This window comes from Macaca thibetana, chromosome 14, assembly GCF_024542745.1.
Source record: "Macaca thibetana thibetana isolate TM-01 chromosome 14, ASM2454274v1, whole genome shotgun sequence".
Lineage (NCBI taxonomy): Eukaryota > Metazoa > Chordata > Mammalia > Primates > Cercopithecidae > Macaca > Macaca thibetana.
In genome coordinates, this window is record NC_065591.1 from 34,708,836 (window position 1) to 34,728,716 (window position 19,881).

At 38.4% G+C, this 19,881-nt stretch overlaps 2 protein-coding genes across 5 annotated transcripts in view; one reads left to right on the forward strand and one right to left on the reverse strand.

Moving 5' to 3' along the window:
• DNAJC24 (DnaJ heat shock protein family (Hsp40) member C24) overlaps positions 1-19,881 on the reverse strand; it is a 940,502-nt gene that overhangs the window by 913,092 nt on the left and 7,529 nt on the right. The window lies entirely within an intron of this gene.
• Positions 1-19,881, forward strand: part of MPPED2 (metallophosphoesterase domain containing 2) — a 198,031-nt gene that overhangs the window by 90,404 nt on the left and 87,746 nt on the right. The gene's annotated exons all lie outside the window — the stretch shown is intronic.

Sequence of the window (19,881 nt, forward strand, 5' to 3'; positions counted from 1 at the left end):
GTAAGATCAATGGGAGTTAAGGCTTTCCTAGATATATACAGTCATCCCTCCCTCAGTATCCATTGGGAATTGGCCCAGGACCTCCCGCTGATAACAAAATTCCAGTATGCTCAAGTCTTTTATATAAAATGGTATAGTATTTGCATGTAACCTATGCACATCCTCGTGTATACTTTAAATCGTCTCTAGATTGCTTATATTACCTAATACAATGTAAATATGATATAAATCATTGTTAATACTTCATGGTTTAAGGAACAATGACAGAAAAAATATCTAGCATAGATGTAATCCTTTTTCCAATATTTTCTTTCTTTTTTTCGAGATGGAGTATCTCTCTGTCAGTGAGGCTGGAATGCAGTGGTGTGATTTCAGCTCACTGCAACCTCTGCCTCCCGGGTTCAAGTGATTCTCCTGCCTCAGCCTCCGAAGTAGCTGGGATTACAGGCACACGCCACTGCACCCGGCTAATTTTTATATTTTTAGTAGAGACAGGGTTTCACCATGTTGGCCAACCTGGTCTTGAACTCCTGACCTCAGGTGATTGGCTCACCTCGGCCTCCTAGAAGTGCTGGGATTACAGGCATAAGCCACCGCTCCTGGCCCTTTTTCTAATATTTTCTATCCTTGGTTGGTTAAGTCCCTGGATGTGGAACCGCTGATTATGGAGGGCTGGCTGTATATGTTTATGCTACTGGGGCTGGGTGTATGTCTGTGTGACACAAAAGGATTTGAGAGGAGGTCGCCATGCTACCCTTCACACAGACTCAGCTACTCTGAACATTCCATCAGCTTTAGGTAACTCATTTCCCTCTCATTTTGTACTGGAAGCCGTCATAAAATATCCTGCTTAGATTAGGGTTTCTCAAATCTCTCTACACGTCAGAATTACCGTCTCTGTAGAAATATAGATTTTGAAGCCCTACCTACAGAGACTCTGATTGTCCTTCCTGAGATGAAGCTCAGCAGTTTCTATTTTTTAAAGTTCCGTGGGCAAGACTGATGCACAGGTGGTTTGAAAGTTACTGGTTGAGAAATGGCGCTAGAATTCTCAGAACTAAGCTCTGGAAAACTTGAAACAGGTACATATCCTTGGAAGCCAGACAAGAAGCATGTCAATCTTGACTCTATCAGTTGACAGTTGTCAGGTTTTAAAGGAGTTACTTCACAGTGTCTGAGCCTCAGTTTTCATATCTCTAAGATGGTGAAGATGATATCTATTTTAGAGGGTTATGTTGAGGATAAAATAGGTAAAGTTTGCAGTGGACTTTAGAGAATATCGGATAGTTTGCTTAGGATATCAATTATAATTTTTCTGGCCTTAGGCTCTCCCACTAAGTATTTATGTCAACTTAGGCAAGTCATTTAGGCCCTAGAGCAAGTTTTTTTTTTTTTTTTTTTTTTTTTTAATCTTTAAAGTGAGAATGTTAGACTAAATGATTGTCAATCATTCAGGTTCTAGGACTTTTTTTTTTTTGAGGATGTATGTAGAGCAAAACTAACCTGTGTGTGTGTATATAGAGCAGAAGAACTCACCTTTACTCACTCAATACAGAAAGTACCCCAGTCCTTCACTAGGAGTTGTGGATAGGACTGGAAACAGACAAGCAGACTGAATTCAGATTGGCCACTTTACTTGACAGTTTGGCTTGTCCTCTGTAAGTTAAAAGGTTGAGATATTTTCTATAATTTTTTTTCTAGCTATACGAGTTGGTATCCAGAAGGACTGATGAATGGGTACAGGAAGTACATCTCTGTTTAAAATCAACCCTGACAATGATTTTGAACTCTTAATTAAGTACTTCCTATATGCCAGGCATTGTCCTACGTTTTTTGTATATGTGTTGTCTCATTTAATCCTCAAAATACCTTTAGGAGATGGGCACTATTCTGATTCTCATTTGGCAGATAAGAAAATCCAGATGCAGAAAAGTTAAGTAATTGCTCAAGAATCGCCACAGATAATAAGAGGTATGATTTGAACCTGGCGAGTCTGATTCCAGGGTATACAGCATGACTGAGGGATGGCGGGGTTGGGGATGTGGTAATTGGTGGTTATAATCTGCAGATCCAGTTTATACCTAGCTTTAGTAAGGTATGTCAATTTATTTTTTTAATGTGTGAGAACGTGGTAAAGGGCAAGAGAATAAACAGCAGAAATCAGTGCTGTCAAACTGTAATCTGGGGTCATGTAGGATATTGATATTAGCATTTCTGGGTAAAGGGCAGGAGAGAGAGCATTTCCAGCTTCACAGCCCAGTTCTTAATGTCAGTGAAGTAGTTGAGGAATGACCTCTGATTGGCAGAGATGCTCTACATGCAAGTTAAGATCATTGTTTAAAAATAATTTAAGATTACTTTTGAAAAATCCTTAAAAGGTACAGGACATTTAAGGCTATTCCTGAGCAAGCAGGATGTTCAGAGGTCCCTGGATTGATAGTTGCTGAAATGATGACAGCAACAAACTTCCTCCATTATCTGAGCTGATTCAAATCTATTTAGGACAGGGTTCAGCTAAACCAGATTATAGCTGTGATGAATGAGGGAATGATTTTGGTCCTCAGGCAGATCTTGCAGCATCTCAAGAAATTGAGCAAACTGACTAATTCAGATATGTGATGTGACAGGGCATGATCTGTTTTTGGTGGTGGTGCAAACTGCAGACAAAGTTTATATCTGAACTGGATTGATATCGTTTAAAATGTTTTAATTTTAATACTGGCAAGGGTAGAAAAGTCAAGAAAATAAGCACTAATCAGTCTTCTGAAATGTTCTCCTAAAGTTGTCATTAGACTTAATGTCTGTTGAGATTTCCACAAAGCTTCAACCATTTCCTATTGAGCATCTCTTTACAATAAGGGAGATCTTTAAATGGTTTTTGCCCCATCCATTGGAATTGTTGATACTTTGTATTTTGACCAAGAATATAGAGGCTGACAAAAAGGATATTTCAGTTTCATCATCTGTTTTTGGGAGGCCTCAGTAGTTTGGATCTCACTGTGAAGATAATTCGTCAAAATTAACATTCCCAGAACTACTGATAATCTGAACATTGATTTAGAAATGTCTGCATTAGCATTTCTGTGCTAGGGAGGAGAGTATTTGCCATCTCTATCACTTATTCAGTGGGACTTTGGTGAGTTTCTTAACATCTGCCTGCCTCTGTTCCTTCTTTAAAATGGGATAAAACATTATGGTTTCATGGTTGTTATGAAGATAGACTTAATGCATCCACAGCACACAGAAGACTTTTTAGCATGGAGTAAGCAGTTGATAAGTGTTAGCTATTACTACTAATAGTGGTGTGTTAGTGTTTCCAAACTATACCTCTGTCAGCCTTCATAAGGAGTGAGATTGGATAAGTTTTAGCCCTATTATTTAGTCAACCCTACTCATTGGGTGACACTAGGCAAGTCACTTAACTTTTTCATTTAGTTGTAAAACATGAGGAATGAGGTCTTCTCTAATTTCTCTCATATGCCACCCACTTAAATGGTCATCAAAGTAAGAATTTTCAAAAAAATACATATTTGCGAGCATGCTTGAATTACTTCAATGTCTTGTACAATTTTTAACATCTTTTACTATTAAGAATTTGCCCGGTGGCTCACGCCTGTAATCCCAGGCACTTTGGGAGGCCGAGGTGGGCGGATCACGAATTCAGGAGATCTAGACCATCCTGGCTAACATAGTGAAACCCCATCTCTACTGAAAAAATAGAAAAAATTAGTCAGGCATGGTGGCGGGCGCCTGTAGTCCCAGCTACTCGGGAGGCTGAGGCAGGAGAATGGTGTGAACCCAGGAGGCAGAGCTTGCAGTGAGCCGAGATCGCGCCACTGCACTCCAGCCTGGGAGTTCACACCTATAATCCCAGCACTTTGGGAGGCCGAGGTGGGCAGATCAGGAGGTCAGGAGATCGAGACTATCCTGGCTAACACGGTGTAACTCCGTCTTTGCTAAAAATACAAAAAATTAGCCGGGCGTGGTAACGGGTGCCTGTAGTCCCAGCTACTTGGGAGGCTAAGGCAGGAGAATGGCATGAACCCGGGAGGTGGAGCTTGCAGTGAGCCAAGATTGGGCCACTGCACTCCAGCATGGGGGACAAAGTGAGACTCCGTCTCAACAACAACAACAACAAAAAAAAGAATTTGCCTCAAAGCAATGTTTGGGAGAACTTATACCATAGGTTCTTACCCACTTTTCTCCCTTCAGAAATTAAATTTTTTCCATCTCTGGGATTTACACATAGGTGAGTCCCTGCTTAGTAACCCAGCAGATATTTCAATCGAAAATAATGTAAATTGATGGTCTGATTTCCCTGTTTTTACAGTGACTTTTTTGGAGGAAATATTAAGTTCTGCATTGCTGATAGCACTAGTGGTTTCAAAACTAGAAATCAAAATAAGAACCCTGATATTAAGGATTCACAGGTTTCTCAAAAGTAATTGCCATCAGCCTAGGAAAATAGCTGTAATTCGTGTATTTAGAAAATATGTGTTGTGACCTGGTCTAGCTACAGAAAAAGAATATTAGTCTGTATTCGTTACACGTTCATAACTTGCAACACAGCTGAAAGCTACCTCAAGACTAGAGAGAATTAAAGTAGTGTTTTCTAATTTACAGTTTAACAGGAACTGGTACGTAGAAAATAACTTACAACACACCAGAGCATTCATATATGTCTGCAACCGTAATGTTCTGTAGTGCTTACTAGATCCCCAAGGAAGAGGCTTTGAATGTGGTTTGATGGGTCTGGGAAAATTCAGTGGCCTAAACTGAAGATGTTGTAAGTGGGATGCCAGATCTGAAAGGAAAGAGGCTCCCTCAGATGGGAGGGCAAGAGTCGATGGATTATCTGGGGGCACCCTTACCTCAGGAGGCCTTAAGGCAGGTTTTATGGCATCTGTATATATTCCTTCACCATCTCATTCTTCCAAGAATCTGGAATAAAGGCATCAGGCATCTTTTTAACAGTTCAGCCACAGATTTGCTTCACTTCTGCTATTGTCGTTATTTTCTCATTCTTTTTCGGAGTGCAGGAGAAGAAGGTTTTGTGTTGTCAGGCAGGTGGGTCAGCCTCATACTTACTTCGTACCATGGGAGAGCTTGTGGATTGCTTGCATACCTAAAATTGATTCTCTGCCACCAGTGGTGCCCAATTTTGTCTTTGTGACTCACTCTCAGCACTGTAACATCTTTCCCAAACGCTGAGTGTGGTTAGAAAGGGGACAAAATTCTAATCTGTCAAATATTAGCCACCGTGGTAACTAATGGCATGTCTGGCCAGAGTAGAGGGAAGGTAGAATTTTGAAATCATTTTTGTATTTTTGATTACTGACTCTGTAGCCAGCTTTTTAACACAAGCAGTTTGGGGTAAACTCACTCGTGGGACTTAGTTTTGATATTAAGATGCTGTGCAGGGAAAAAAAAAAAAAAAATCCACATACTAATTGATCAGCAGCCAAGCTGCAGAAAGTGAAAGGTGTATATTGTGCCGACTGAAGCAGAGCAGTTGTATTGTTCAGCGAAAGCCCGCACCTTGTTCTTCTCTTGAACAGAAATACAGAGCTGGTCTCCTGTGGCTTTTAATGAATATGAGTGGGGCTTTCCGATGTCCAGGAATTTGATCTCTAGGCTGACCAAGGGGTCAGCAACAAAGAGCACATTTTTTCACGTTAGAGTGGACCCAGGTGTAATTTGTCAGATTTAGTAACTGTGGAGGAAGTGCCTTAACTTCTCCAGCAGGAAAATTAGATCAGGCCTAGGCAGTGCAATTCTAAAATGGCTGAAATAGGAAGAGAAAGTCCGTTGAGTCGCTTTTTCAAAGGAAGTGTGAGCAAGATTTGTTTTCCCTTCCTCTCTTCCCCTCATTTCCTATCATAACCATGTTGAATTCATTCATTCATTTAGATGTAATTTTCTCAGCATTTTTCAAAGTGGGAGTTGAGTGTTGATTTCACTCTCTGCAGCATTTCTAATTGTGTTTGCACACAAATAGCTACAAGGTTGCTCACATTTCCCTTGTTCTGATCAGTGCAATAGTAGTACTTTATGTTTACTCTGTCAGAAAAGTGTCAGATGTTTTTATTTCCAATTATAAGTTTTGTAATGCATCATGTATTTTGCTGACAGTCTTCAAGTTCTTGAAATAGCAAACAAATTAACAGCAGATATTGAATGAGAGGATTAGAAAACCAATTGGCAACTCACATGATAGAATTCAGATACAGGGATGGGTGGAATGGGCTCATTTATTTTATTTTCTCAGTCATACTTTGTAATTAACTTGGGCAAAAAAAAAAAAAAGTAGAAGAAGAAGAAAAAAGAAAAGAAAGAAACAGCTCCCTGTTCAGGAGAAAAATCCTTTGGCACTAAAGAATGAGACTATGCAAACAATATTGGTTCTGTACCATGTTTTCAGGGATTTCAGCTTTTATTCAGGAGGGTTCAGAAAGGTATTGGCAGAGAAAAAGGTCTTGTGTGTGTGTGTGTTAAACAAATATGCACTCTGCTCTTACATGATTCTGTTTAAAGGCCCAGGGTAACATTTCATTTTTCTTGGCACAGGGCCTATAGACTCTCCCATTATGAAACCTATGGCTGTTCTGCCCTAGTCTAGAGTTACAGGGCTCTGTTTACATTTTTGCCTGTTTCAGAATGCAGCTGACTGCTCTTAAAGCTGGGATCAGATTCACTTCTGGTTTAACAACTGCCCTGTTTAGGAGAAAGCAAAACCGATCACTTTGCTTCCTACCTCCCCATTGATGACCAAATCAGTAAATACCATTTCCAAAGCCAGTTTATGCAGAGCTGGTCATGTGGGATCTCACTCGCCCCTTTCTGCCAGCTCTGTCCAACTCAGCCTTCAAAGCCTGCTGGGTGCCTTTATCTGATGTGTTGGTGGTGGTTGTATGGAAGAATGTGGAGGTGCTAAAGAAGTATTTGTCTGCATTCAATTATGCTTCATAGCAACCGTTGGCATAATTTATATTTTTGCCTGCACATTCTGAGAGAGCAACTCGGCAAACAACAATAATAAATTTACATTTGGATGGTATATTTCACTCAGAGAACTTTCGTATGTATTATCTCATTCGGGGCTGACAACAATTCTTTAACCAGGGCATGTATTACTAATAATAATTAACAATAGCCAGCATTTACAAGTGTTTATGTGTCAGCTGCTGTTCATTATTGCCTCCTTTTGACAGAGACCAACAAAGAGAGTTTTTGATAGAGAAAGTGACTTGCCCAAAGCTACAGACTTAATTTGAGGACAAAATAGGACTAGAATCCAGGCTTCCTTTGTGGAGTTTGCTAGACTAAACCAGGATATCCTAGATGTCTGTCTACTCCTTGGCCTGAGCAACTCAGGAAGTAGCTGCTTTTCATCTTAGAAGACCTGGCCGTTTTCATCTAGTTGCAAAAAAGGTGTACAGAAATCCAGGCCAGCACCCTTCAGGGGCTCTCAGGATTAAGTGGTGAGGTGTGCTTCTAGGGGAAAACAGGATCACTGAGGGAAGACCAAAAACAAGTGACCCAGAGACTAGGATTCTAAAAAAATATATTGGCCAGGTACAGTGGCTTGTGCCTGTAATCCCAACACTTTGGGAGGTTGAGGTGGGAGGATCACTTGAGCTTAGGACTTTGAGACCAGACTGGGCAACATAGTGAGGCCTCATCTCTACAAAATTAAAAAAATTAGCCAGGTGTGGTGGTGTGTGCTTGTATTCCCAGCTACTTGAGAGGCTGAGGCAGGAGGATTGCTGAGTCTGGGAGGTCGATGTTGCAATAAGCCGTGAGCACACTCCTGCACTCAGCCTGGGTGACAGAGTGACACCCTGTCTCTCACACACATAAATTTGTGTCTTAATGTGTTATAAGGCATGAGTCAGCTCCTGCTGTTCCTGCACCACAGAGCCAACTTCCTCCACAACACATATCAGGAGGCAAGTATAGGTTGCATGTGAGTTTTTCCCTCTGAAGAACCATGCAGTGGAGAGAGAGCAGCCCTGGGCATATGCACCAAGAGGGAATTGCTGGCAATGTACTTCTGCTGCAGTCAGACCTGCCATGGGCCCACACTGTGCTCCACAGAAGACCTGGACCTCCACTTTGGGATATGGCTGACTGGCTGCTGGGTGTTCTTTCATTTTCTCCTGCTACACTAATAGGCTCCTTTTAATCCAGAGTTACTGCTGGTGGATAGAAAGAGAGTATCAAGTGATTACAAGCTCCATCAGAGCAGGGACCTGTACTTTGTCCTCTATGCATACCCTACGCAAGCTCAGTGCCTGGCACATAGTAGATGCTCAGTCCCTGTCTTCTGAATGAATGAATGAATGAATGAATGAATGAATGAATGAATCAGGGTGGTGGTAGTAGAGATAGGTCTCTGACTGGTGAACTGAGGATTTACACAGAGTAGACACCCAGTGACAAAAGGAAAGAAAGTATTTCCAATACAAAGTCAGGCACAGTCATACAAAATGGAAGACTAGAGATGACAGAGCAAAAAGGAACCAAGCAAAGCCCTAAATGATGTCCATGGGCTTTAATAACATGTGTAACAAGGTACATATACCTAGATTTTTCCTGAACACTCAGAAATCTAGCATCTCTCCAGGTGAGCGTGGTTTAATAAAAGTGAGAAATGGGAGTAGGACAAACCTCACGTTAAACCTCATAGTAAGGCAGTGAGAGTTTTCAAAGAAAGCCTCCATCGGTAATTTTAGGCTCTTTGGTATCATTTCTTCAGCTCAGATACCTTATTCCCATACTGTGCGCAGCTTTAGAAGTTACTCTTAGTTATAGAGACCGTCACTTCAAGGCTGCAGTCAAAGTAATTGGCATCAAGTTTGAGATTGGTCAGAAGCTAGACCAGGTGGGCCCTCAGAACATCCTATGGACATTAAAACCAATTGTCAAATATGCAGTATTCCCTTTTCTTAGTGGCTGAATTCTCAGTGATTGGGTTCTTAGGGTCATGTAGATTCTGTACCATTTTTTTTCAGGCTACTTGACAAACATGGATTACTTATTTTGTCCTCTAAATTGTAAGGGTAGGGTGAACTTCTCCAGGTCTTGCCAGACAGTGAGCCCACTAGGGTCCCACTGAGAGTCTTAACCTGTATTTATTTGTTTTCAGCCTTAGCTGCTTCTGTCTTCTGTGATGCATTTCTCCTCTGTGGCTCAGATGTATTCACAAGTTAGTCTAGATAACCACACTGAATCCTTTCATCCTTCCCCTAATCTCTGATGAAGGTGAGAGGGGTTTTGGAGCACACATATCTTTGGACAGATAAGGTTGCTTCTTCCACCGGGTGCTCCTCTTCTGCCAGCACCACATCTGCAGAGCCGCAGGACATCCTTCCGCCCCTTCTGATGAGCCTGCACGCTGCCAAAGTTGTTTCACAATACAGCCTTAATAATCAAAGCCATGTTGTGTTCTATGCTTCATACAGGAGAAGCCCCCTGCCTTCTAGGCTGCTTTGTGAGAGCAACGTCAAGGCATGATGTCACCCACCCTCTCAAGGGTTCATCTATAAGCCCATGGGAGACTTGGTCGGATTTGTAGACCCACCATGGGCCTAGGGACATCCCCTCTGATGGCGAAGGCTTTGTTGAAACTGTTCTCCAAAAAAATTATTGCTAATTCTCTCTTCCCTTAAACGAGCAGTTCCTTAGGCTACAAAACTTCTGGCAGGGCTTCCCCAGGAGGAAGACATGTGCTCCCCATATCGGGCATAGCTCAAACATCTACAACTCTGTTCTGCCCACAGAAGGAGGGAGGCAGGGGTACAGAGCTTCGCAGGCTTTGGCCTTAGAAACACTGTTCCCAACAAGCTTGGGTCTCACTTTAATCATTTAGAACTTATTTACCTTGTTACACATGTTATGTGTTACATGTGTAACATTTACACTTGTTATTTACCTGGTTATACATGTTATGCAATCTCTCTGAACCACAATTTCATCTGTCAAATGCATATATAAGTAATAATAATAACTACTATTTATTGAGCATCATTCACATACAGGTTCCAGTTGTAAAATTGTTTTTAAGCCTCAAAACAACCCTATAAAGAAGATAATATTACCCTCATTTGGCAGATGAGAAAATTAAAGGTTAGAGAAATTAAATAATTGACCCAAGGACACTTATTTTGCAATGAACTGTAAATCAGTCCCAAATCTGTTTGGCTCCAAACCCTTTATGTTCTTCACTACTTCTGTATATTTTTCATGGGATTAAAATAAGATCATGTATGTTAAGTTCTTGGCACTCAGTAAATGCTCAATTAATTTTTTTTTTCCCCGAAAGGTAACACTTGTTAGTTTTGTAATGGCTATTATTTTTCGGTTTTGTTTTGTTTGTTTAGTTTCTATGGTGGTATTACCATGGTAGAAGAGAAGAAGCAAAAAGAGTAGAAATGAGATAAATAGTAAACTTAGTCTAGGAAAATGCTTACCCTTGTTTGTGTGTTGGTGGGGGCAGGGGAATAAAGAAAGAGAGAAAATGTTTTAAAGTGGATATTGCACAGTTTCTTTGCATGGCAGGTTGCTTATGATCTGGATAAGTAGAAACAACTTAGGAAAGGAACCCCATATTCAACTGCATTTGTTCAAAAGGCATGGAAGAGTGGATAGATGTCTGTTAAATGAAGACATATGGGCATTTTGAAGGTCACTTACATGGAGGATCATTTTCAGTGTATGAGTAATGTTGGCAGTGTGTTTCCACCCAGGAAGAATAAAGGTAATCTTGGATGGTGACTATAAATTACATGTGGACTGTTCCGTGAGGGCTGCTCCAACACCAAGTGAGTGTCAAACTTTGAGGTCTCTGGGTTAGCAACATGTATATGCATTCTGCAAAGAGCTGCAAAGGTGAGCTACAAATCTGCATTAATTCAGGAGAGGATATGGGAAGACTATTTTGCTCAAATATAAAAGATCAGCTTGGTTAAAGTGTAAATACAGTTACTATCACTAATAATGTCTAAGTATAAAATTTGTAGCAAGAAAAGAAATAAAAAGGCAATGAGAAGTACCTGGTATAGAAGGGCATACTAGAGGAAGTGGTTAAGACCTAGCTTAATTAATAGTCTTCCTAGGATAAAATTTCCCAAGACAGCATCTGAAGGTGCCAGTGATATTTAATGATTAATTTAGATATTTTCAGGCCCAATGTCTTGGTGTGGTGGGTTTACAGGATGGATCACATTAAATAAAAAATGGTGCTAAAATTTCATAAGAATCAACAGTAAGTCAACATTGAAGACTAAAACCAATGCTATATTTGTAAAGGGAAGAAAAAGAGCAGAGTCAACATACTGATTTTTCATTATTTCCTAAACTTGGTTATGCACTTCTTTTATACATTATGTACAAAATGATTGCATATAGAACTACGTGCCGCTGATGGCTGCCTGGTTTAATAAGCTGTGATTATTGTTTTTCTCTCTACATTTCAAGCTACCATATGTACTGAATTTCTGGGATAGATCAGTCTCAAAGCTAAACCTAATAGGATATACTGACTTTCCATGCCACACAAGGCTTCGTGAGCCATGGGAAGTAGCTTTGGAGTATCACGGTTCTAGAAAGAGGATCGTCAAAGACAGACACTCAGGGAAAAAAAAAGTGTTTTATTGTCTTAATGATTTAAAAGTCCAGCTCTTAAATCACTACCCATAATTGAGGCCTCTTATTATTTTGAGTCAGTCATCAATAGAAAAACCTTTCTTGCTTTGATCTTTGAAGAACAAAATAAAAGATGCTAGACTAAAACCTAATCAGAAATTACTGATGGCAAAACTAACTAGTTGGAATAGGCTGTTGGCAGAAGTCGCTCCCTCCCACTTTTCTTCTTTTCCTTTGGTGTTATGATTTAAGGGGAAAAATTATGGAAGACAAGTTTGTTTTAAAAATTCATAGGGTTCACTTGTGGGTTTTGCATTTAAATATATATTTTAAATAATATTTAGGAAGCATTTGAGAATGAGGATTTTAGGCTATGCTGATGCTACTGCTTCTGTTACTAAACATTACTTAATGCTTCCTGTTTTTCAGAAGATATAGCCAAGACTAGTTCCTTTTCTTATCCACATTCAGCCCTTTCCCTTAGAAAGATAAGTTCTGAAAGAAGTACTTACCTGTTGGGCAGTAGAATAAGTAGAAAAATGGAAAACCCAAATGTGTGTCTGCGATGCTGGGTCTGACCTTTATGCTTTTAAATAATTCTTACCGGAGGCGAATTCTGTGTGGTTGCCGGCTTGCACAGCAACTTCAGAGGCAGGTCCATGAAAGACGAGCGAATTTTGAGGGTATTGAGTGCCTTGCTACATTCACACTGTATGTGCCGTTCAGCATTACTATTAAAGGGAAAATCAGAAGATGTTGGTTTTTAAGGAGGGCATTGGTATTTAAGGTTATTTGCTGTAGGAATTACCTTCTATAGAGTTTGAACTCTGCTCTGAAAAGTCTGAGAGAAATACAAGGAACAGTTCATAGGAAATTTTGAAGTTTGGCTAGCCTGTAAACCACAGGCTTAACCGTGCTCTAAAGTCAGTTCTGAGACTTTTTCTGAGACTCTGTAACTCTTGATGTATAATTATGAATGCGTTTTTGCTTTGTTGATTGTTGCAATAAACAGAATCGGTGGATTATTGGTTAAGTAGAATAAAAATATGCCAGAGAAAATCCATTCTCTTTGTCTCACTCTGAAAATATTGCATCAAATAATCTGAACGAGACCAAAAAAGCTTTTTATCTGAGTTTCTATAAGTAAGAGTAGAAAAAACAATTGAAGGGAAATAGTTAAATGTAGAAAATCATCAAAAATAGAAATCGTGCAAAAAGTAGACATCTCGATTCTTAAAAATTATGTTTCCCAAGCTGTGCAAACTTTCCTCAGTTAACCACATACTCACATGGATGAAGATTTCACAATTCCAGTAAAAGCATTCTTACATTCACCTTGACTGGTTTTGTCCCTTGAAGAATTAGCATCAGTCATCGGAAAGCAATGGTATGTTTTTCTTCTTACACTTAGCAGGAAGCATTTTAGAAGCCATATCCTCACCAAGAATGTACAGATGGACCATTGCATTACAAAAACATACAAATATAGTTAGAAAACAAAAACAGAGATAATGCACCACAAGTATACAGCGATTTTCTCTTACGAATGTTCTTTTTTTCTTTCTCTCATTCTACTTTTCCTGGGATTTAGTACGTTCTTACAGTGGGTAAGTTTTATTTTTACAGTCAGGAAGAAAGGCCACATTCTGTAGCCGTAAAATGTGTGTCTGTGAGTAATTGGAAATTAACCCTGTCCTTCAAACTTGATGCCGTCATCACGTATATGATCCATGTGTGTGTGTGGGTTGGCACATATGTACATATTTCACAGATTACCCCATTCAAAGATGGGAAGGTGGAAGGGTCTGTCCTCAATAAGTACTGTGGTTTGCCTGGCTGACATGCAAGGAAACCCCCAAAGCACCAGAACCATGCATTTATTCAGCCGAAAAAATGTGTTTTCTTTTTTAAATCAGAGTCTCCTAAGATAGTAGAACCTAGATGGCTCTCCAGTGCTGGGCTGAATGATAAAACCCAGACCTTTTTGGTGCTGTGTTTTGATCCATCCCTGAATGTGACACCCTAATACTTGGGTTCCTGGGTCTGGCTTTACAGGACGTGACTTCAGTCAAGGAAAGCCTGGTGCCTACCTTTGCTTATTTGTATTCTAGTGCTGTAAGCTCCCCTCCTCTCGTGTGTCTTTGTTCTATTAATCTGCAAAACAGGGCTCGACTTGTGATTAGTCCTTGGAGCTTGTTTCTATTAATCAGTCTGCAAAACAGGTCGACTTGGATGCTTTTGTTCAAGAGCTTAATGCGTTCTCCTTGTCAGGCTGTGGTTCAGGCTGCTCCGTTTGCTTTAAACGGGACCAGGTGGTGAAATTTGGTTTTTATACGCTGATTGCACTGTCAAGAAAGAAAATACTGTTTGAAAAGACAATAGGAAAATGCTAATGTGGAATCGTAGAGCGATGTTTTAGGAGGAGGAAAAGTTTATAGAAAATATAACTTGTGTAACCTGGCTGTGGTGTATAATAAACTGCACGGTGCAGTTGACTGGAACAGAAAATAAGGCATTATTTATATTATAGTCTAGAAGCATGGTGTCAAGGAAGGGTCGCCTATTAATAAAATTTTATGTGGATTTGAATTGTAATTCTTTTGATTCTTAAAGTGGGAATATCATCCTTTTAGCTACAGTATTAGCTACTGTAAGAAGATCCAATATAATTTTGTGCGTTTCCTCACTTTTTTCTTTCCACCCTCCCTTATGCCAAACGACCTTGCCGCAGATTAAAATTATTCTACCTGTTATGTAGGGAAAACTGTGTATCTCAATTTTCTTATCTTCATTAACAAGGGACAAAAACTGACCTACCTGTGGAGATAGAGTGTGAGCTGAGTGATGGTTATAAATTGCTTTGTAAAATGCTCATTATCACCATTTAAAAAATTCTTCTAACTCTAATGTGCAAAGGATAGCCTCACTGGAAAAGAATTTTAATGCATAACTTTTTTCTAGTGATAGCGACACTCTAGGAAGAACACAGTTTTTTATTGGGAGTTGTCTTTTACATCTCTAAAAATTTCAAGTAAATTTAGCATTCATTACTTGTGAAATAGCTGCCCCCTCCAAAAAATCTGTTGAAGTATATGCAAGGAACAAACTTTCAGAACTTCAAATTAAATTTGTCATCAGTGATAAATTTAGTCCTGTGAGATAGTTTAATAAGTGCTTCAGCTTGATTTATTGGCTTTGTTAGTTAACAAGAGTGTATTATGTCTTGTACAGAACTTAGCAGAGCAATTTCTGACTAGACCTTCCTTGATTAAAATAAAAAACTGAAAGTCTCATTTTAGTCACGGCGATGGTAATTATTTTAACATGAAATTGGAAGGTAAGCACACTGCAGTCCTGTCATTAATATTTAAAAAAAAAAAAGACAAGAAAGCAAGAAAGAAAAGAAAATGTCAGAATGTGAAGGGAAAGGCATTTAAAAGGTTTTAGTTCTTTATGTTTGTACGTACTTTATTTCTTTTGTGTGTATGCAGAGCGTCTAGGCTGTTTTACTGGTTGGGGCCGAAGATGCAGCCCTTGCATATATAATCACTAATGAGTGTCAGGATTCAGCTGCTAATTTGAAAGGCTTTGTGGCTCTTTCACCCCAAACACTAGAAGCTTCATTAGGCGCTGTTTTGTCCAGCCTGACCTTTGCTGATCTCTAGATCACAGCTAAATACCAACATTACACCAACACCCTCCCAGTTGAAACAGTCCAGACATGATTCCTTTGGTGCATATCTTATCAGAATCTGCTACTGACATAAACTTGGGTGTCCTTGTAGCTTGCCACATAATTAAGATTACCTTCCCCCAAAGAAGCCCTATTTACTTACAATTGTGTTCAGCTGATTGGAGATTTGAATTTGAGAGCAATTAGCAAATTTCTCAGTCTCTCTCTTTTTTTTTTTCTAAAAAAGGCACTTTTAGAAGGCATAGCTTTTAAAATATGTTTTTATGGCTGTTTCAGTGTAAGCAACAGACAGTCACTAATAAGGTATTTCTGTCTTTGACTTGGGAAAAATACATAAAATTTATTATTAATGATAACAGATTTTAAAAATGGAAAGAAAATCAAATGGTATTGTTTTTCTTTAGAAGTACGTCTTTCGGAGTACACTATCCTCAAAATCAAACCTCGTAGCAAGCAGGTGGAAGAGACTTTTCTGCTTACACTATTTTAAACATCCTGAGCAATGAAACAACAAGCATGATTTGTGAAGCTTTCAGTTGTTGGGGAGGGAAGCCTTACTTTTCAGCGTTATTGTTTGTAGATTCTCCCCCTACTCTTCTCAATTGCCAGAGAAATTATCCTGCTTTAGTTTAAAATTGTACTCTATTTGATATGAAGCAGTAGCTAAGTGGAGATATCTTTTGGCATTATATGTAATTATCAACCAGAAAAATGCATCTTTATAAACTTATTTTTCAACAGATCCAGTCATCTACGTCAGTTCTCCAGTGATCTTATTTTGAAGTGGTTTGAATTCTCTTTCCTTTTTAGAGTCATAAAATTAGAGATGGGAAAGAGCTCTCTGATTGCATCACTTTTTCCACCCTTTTGGCCAGTGTGATCTCCCTCCCTCCAGCATATTCCCTGGTGTTCCATTCAGCCTAGTTTAGGATAATAAGACCAGGGAGGCTTCTTGTCCAGGCCCCTCTGGGAAAATGTCCCACGGCCCTTGACATGTGGATAAGCTTTTAGGCATGCAAGCTGAAGTTTTCTCCTGCTTTGAGACTGCTTCAATATTCTTGAGTTCAATCTCTTTTCTTGTTGTTCCTTTCATCTAAAGCATCAAGAACTTTTTTCTCTGTCAACCAGCCTGCTCATATTGTGAACAACAATAAAAACCCCACAACACTACACACAGGCATGGTTTTCCTCCTCCTTCTTCCGTTCAAAACGACGACGTTATTTAAGGTGTTTTGTTGTTATTAACCACGTGTTTTAAGACATGCCTAAATTTGAGTGGTCCATAAATTTTACCTATAAATGAATCTCATAAATCCTTAGCCATTTCATAGACCCTGTGACTACAGCGTCTCAGAATCTTGTCGGTTTAGAGCCTTTTCAGGAGTCCAGGAACAAGATGGGGATTCTGACAGCATTTGTTTTTAGATGGATAGAAGTAAATTAATCAAAATCCTTTGTTTATGATGCATTGCCATTATTGGTCTATGCCTAGCTTTTATTATCATTAGTTTTTTTTTCCGTTTATGAGTAATGTAGTGAACATCCATTAACCTACAGAGAGCCTGAGAACTAGAACATTGACAATAATTTGTGTTTATCTATGTGCTTTCCTGTCTCTTCTCTCCTGCCTTCTTTCTCCAGGTGTACATTAATCTGAATTTTGTTTTTTTCATTCCTTTGCTTATTTAGATGCTTCTTATAATAGACATGTCTAAACAATATATAGTTATTGATTTTGAACTTTATACAAAAGATACTATGGGTTTCTACTTTAGTTATGGAGGAATAAGCTCCTAACAGATTAAGCCTCCCGCAAATAACTATAAATAACAAATAGAATAACTACCCAAGGGCTTTGGAGAGTGCACAGAAGCAAGTAGGCTTTTGGAGGGGAGTTGAAACTTAGAGGAAGCAACTCCAATAAAGTTTTTCATTTCTGTGGGTTTACCTGGAGGGTAGCCACAGTTGAGTATAACAGTGTCATGATAGGGCTAAAATTCTGACAGACAGCCCGTACTCTTTTTGGCAGGGGAATCCATTTGAAAAAGCTCAGAGTAACCAGAGCCACCAGAGAGTGAGGGAGAATCCTAGGGGAAAAAAAGAGAGAGACAAATAAGAGAAACACCAAATTCTTTGTGTAAATTCTACAAAGTCTCTGGCCCCTGAGCCATGCACGTAGGGGCAGATTGAAAGTGTCTGAACTGAGATCCGAGCTACTGCCCACCATAGATATCAACATTTAAACATTCAAAGAAGAAGTAATGAAATCTTACAGAAAATCTTTCCGAAATTTGAAGATGAAATGCTTCCCAACCCGTTTTATGGCCAGCATGGCATTAATACCAAAACTAACAAAAATATATTACCAAAAAAATTATAGAATAACATGCCTCACGAGCAGAAACTAAAATACTTTCCAGAAGATTAGCAAATCAAATCCAACAACATGTAGAAAGGTTAATAGATTATGATCATTGTGGGTTTATACCAGGAATACAAGATGGGTGTAAAAAAAATCTATCTAATTCACCCTATTAACAGGATAAAAGAGAAAAACTATGTGACCGTTTTAATAGATGCAGAAAAAGCATCCAAAAAGACTCAATATTATTCATAATGAAAACTTTCAGCCACCAGGAGTAGAAAGCTTCATCAATTTGATAAAAGACTACGGTCCTACAGTTAACATCACAACTGATGGTAAACATTGAATGTTTTCACACTAAGATAGAAACAATATAAGGATTCTTGGATTGACACTCCTGTTTACCATTGTTATGAAGGTCCTCCACAGTGTAATAAACACACAAAAAAGAAATAAAAGGAGTGAAGATTGGAGACAAAGAAGTAAAATTGTCCATTTTTGCAGATGACAGGGTTGTCAATGTAGAAAATTCTAAGGAATTTACAAAACAGCTGCTAGAAGTAATAAGTGAATAAGAATGAGGTTATGGGATACAGGATTAGTACACAAAAACGAATTGTATGTTTTCATAATTGCAGCATAAAATTTAAAATGAATTTTTTAAAATGTTAATTACAGTAGTACGAAAACCTTAAAATATTTAGGAGCAAATATAACAAAATATATGTAGAATCTCTTCACTGAAAAACCAAACAACATTGCTGAAAAAATTACAGAAGACCTAAATAAATGAAGATATATTATGTTTGCTAACTGCTCATTTCTCCCTAACTTGATCTGTAGATTCAGCTCAATCTACTGATTGGGTAAAAATCTCAGCAGGCTTCTGGGTTTTGGAAATAAACAAGCTGATTGTAATATTTTTTGAAAATAAAAAAGATTTAGAATAGTTAAAATAAGTTTAAAAAAATAAAAGTTGATAGACCGTATTATCTGATTTCAGGCTTACTATGAAGCTTTTATTATTCAAAACAAAGTAATAGGTGGACACATAGATCAATGGTGGACACATAGATCAATGTCAAAGAAAAGTAAGTCCAGAAACAGACCCATACATATACAGCCAAATGAATTTGGCACAGTTTCAAGGCCATTTAATAAGGAAACAGTAGTCTTCGATAAATGGTACCTGGACAGGTAAATATCAGTATGGAAAACCATGACCCTTACTTCATACCATGTACAAAAATAATTTCAAAATAGATCTTACACTTAAAATTTATTTTAAAAATGAAACCTATAAAACTTCTAGAAGAAAGCTTAATCATTGCAACCTTGGAATGGGCAAAATTTCTTAGATTGGGACACAAAAAACATAAACAACATAAACCATTGATGAAAATAATGACAAATAGGAGTTTTACCAAAATTTTAAAATTTTCAGTCTTTAAAAGACATCATTACAAAAATCAAAATGCAGTCCACAGTATTGGGGAACATAGTCTAGGGGAACATATTTTCAACCTGTAAATCTGGATATTACATAAATCTGTATCCAGAATACATAAAGGAGTCTTACAACCCACTAATAAAAAGACAAAAACACCCCAATAAAAATGGTCAAAAGTTTGAATTGACTCTTCATAAAGGGATATATGCAAATGGCCAATAAGTATATGAAAAGATATTAAAAAATCATTAGTCATGGCTGAAATGCAAATTAAAACCATAGCAAGATACCACTGCACACACAATACAATGGCTAAAATTTAAAAAGCTAACAATATCAAGAATGACAAATATATGGATCCACAAGTAGAGGTAGATATGAATGTAAAATGGAACACCCTCTTTGGAAAAGTTTTTGGCAGTTTCTTAAAAAGTCAACCCATTTCTACTGTACAACCTAGCCATTCTGCTCCTAGATATTTACTCAAGACAAATAAAAATATATGTCCACATAAAGACTTGTACACAAATATTCTTAATAGCTTTATTCACAATAACCAACACCAGGAAACAACCTGTACATTGGAATACTACTCAGCAAATAAAAGGGATGAACTATACTAAAACATGGGATAACATGAATGATTTTGAAGATCATTATATTGAATGAAAGACACCAGACACAAAAGAGTACGTTTACTCTGATTCCATTTGTATACAATTTTAG